Source organism: Salmo salar, chromosome ssa06 (genome assembly GCF_905237065.1).
Source record: "Salmo salar chromosome ssa06, Ssal_v3.1, whole genome shotgun sequence".
Classification (NCBI taxonomy): Eukaryota; Metazoa; Chordata; class Actinopteri; order Salmoniformes; family Salmonidae; genus Salmo; species Salmo salar.
This window is the reverse complement of record NC_059447.1, coordinates 88724921-88727600: the sequence shown is the minus strand read 5'-3', so window position 1 is coordinate 88727600 and position 2680 is coordinate 88724921. Positions and strand designations below refer to the sequence as shown.

Below are 2680 nucleotides of genomic sequence, written 5' to 3'. Positions count from 1 at the left end.
CCTTAATTGTTTGAAACCTGGACCTTTGTTCTTCATATTACTGAGGCATGTGCTTACCTTGCTTCAAGGTAGCCAACCAAAATACTACCATAAAAATGTTGAGGAAATATTTTATAAACTCATATGTGCTCTCTACGTTGTTTCAAATCAACTTTCTTTTAATGTCTAGCACTCACATTGTACTGACTGTCGACAGAGTGCGGTTGGTACTTATCACGGTAGGAGGCCGTTCCTTATCGTGCTAGAACAGAAGACATACTTGCTGTGTGTGGGTGAACCTGACTTTTGGCTGGCAACGGCTTTGAGCCAAATCAGAGAGAACGAACCTCCATATGGGGAAGCGACGAAAAAAGAAAAAAAAAAACCCAATTTTCATCAGAATTGTTGACGCCTAAAACAATAATGCTGCATAATACAACCTTTTTTTCTATATCAGAGTCTTTTCTATATTTTATGTCTAGCTAAGAGTTTTATTGTGTTTGAAGAAGGAGTTTTTGTTAGGTTTGATAATGTACACTAGATTATTAGTTAGCTACTGGGCAAGGCAGTCACACACACTTCATATGAAACGAATGGTGCTTGGTGAGTGCAGCATAATCGCTAGCTGAAAGCAGCTAGCTAGCCCCAGCGAATCATGGTAACCATTTAGCTAACTTTAGCAGGTAGCTAAAAAAATGTATAGTTCTGTTTGCAAGGTTATGGAGAGTGGATAAAATTGTTTTGCTTTGTCATCTTGCTAGCTGGTTGTATCTAGCTTGCTGGGCATCTGACTAGTATCAACAAAGGTCTTTCTACAACACCAGTTTAGCTATCTATCGTTGACTAGAACATTAAGCAAAACACACGGACGTGCATTGCCAACACGCATAAGCTTCTGGTTTGGAATACTTTTAACAAGGCTGATGGTGTGGGACTTCACAATCTTTTCTGTGTGAGCATAAAAAAGATTGACTGCCGTCAATAATTGGAGGTGTTAAATGCTAATCGGCAGGCAAACATTTTGACAATCTCTGGTGTGTCTGAAAGGCTGCTATGCTTGGTTGATGAATGTTAACCTCCATAGGCTGGAGGTGGGCGCTTGCGTCCACCTACTCAACAACCAGTGTAATCCCGTGGCGCGTTATTCAAATACCTCGAAAATGCAAAAACTTCAATTTTTCAAGTACATAATATTTTACACCGTTTTAAAGACAAGACTCTACTGATTAATCTGTAACCACACTGTCCGTTTCAAAGAAAGGCTTTAAGTAAACAGTGAATTATGTCAGAATTGTCAAAACAATTGGGCACCCATTTTTCAAGCTAGCATATTATGTCACGCAAACCAAACCACAGCTAGATGCAGCACTGTTTAACCTTTGTTGATCTTCGTCAGATGACAACCCTAGGACAGTATGTTGCTACAATACGCCACGCATGTTGCGTTCAGTCAATTCGCTATTTATATCAAAAACCAGCTTTTTACATTAGCATCTTGACTAGCAACGTACTTGCATTCGCACAAACTTTTTCGTTGAATTGATTACTAAATTACTCACGATAAAGTTCTGAAAGCTGATAAAAATTATTTTAAGAATTATCGTTAAGAATTCTCTACTCTATGCACTCTATGTCCGATTTTAAAATAGCTTTTCGTTGAAATTGGCTTACATTTTACAATATTCTCAGTAGATAGCCCGGCGCCAGGGCATTGTGGCCAATAGCTTCTGCTGACGTGGCATTGTGGCCAGTAGCTTCTGCTGACGTGGCATTGTGGCCAGTAGCTTTAGCATTTGGACTAGGCACCACACTTGCTTTGGCATAGGATCCAGTTGGTTCAGGTCCAGAGTAGGCATGATGCCCATTAGAATTACCTAGAAAACAAAATAAACATTTTGGTAAAATGCCAGCCTTAAGCTATCGGAACTAGACTGATTTGAACTGAAGTAGTGTAAACGAAAACACACCTTTAAGTGTAAAACAAGTTATCCCTCCAATTAGCAGGCAGAAAATCCAAGAAACACTACAAAACATTCAGACAGTTAAACACAAGTAACCAGTGAAAACTTTAAGACAAGGTAAACCAACCAGATGACTACATTGAAAAACTAACCTCAACGAGAGTCCAAAAGTCACAGCCATTTTAGTGATCAAAACCACAACGGTATTAAGAACAAATGCTAGCGACACCTTGACCGAATATCCCTGTTGCTATGTCAAACAGCTGTTTTGGTTGCACCTCATAAAGGAACCCCAGACCCTTCTATCCTGGATGGCTAATTATGTACAGCTGTTAGCCAATGAACTTCATTTCAATTGGTTCAATTTCCCAATTGGATTAGGTGCTCTGGATTTCATTCAGCTGGTGTACACTGGTGTGCTGGAGGGTGGAGTTTGCACATTGATATTTTTTTTTCATCTTTATTTAACCAAGTAGGCTAGGTGAGAACAAGTTCTCATTTACAACTGCGACCTGGCAAAGATAAAACAAAGCAGTGAGACACAAACAACACAGAGTTGCACATGGAATAAACAAACATGCAGTCAATAATACAATAGAGAAAAAGTCTATATACAGTGAGTGCAAATGAGGTAAGATAAATGAGGTAGACAATGAATAGGCCATAGTGGCGAAATAATTACAATTTAGCAATTAAACACTGGAGTGATAGATGTGCAAAAGATGAATGTGCAAGTAGAG

At 39.1% G+C, this 2680-nt stretch overlaps 1 long non-coding RNA gene across 1 annotated transcript; it reads right to left on the bottom strand.

The window, feature by feature from the left end:
• Positions 1-1690: 1690 nt before the first annotated feature.
• Positions 1691-2217, bottom strand: LOC106600006 (uncharacterized). The gene is made up of 3 exons (XR_001327652.2): positions 2093-2217; positions 1947-2002; positions 1691-1853 (listed from the first exon to the last, which is right to left on the bottom strand). It is a non-coding gene; the product is annotated as an uncharacterized lncRNA (long non-coding RNA).
• Positions 2218-2680: the final 463 nt, after the last annotated feature.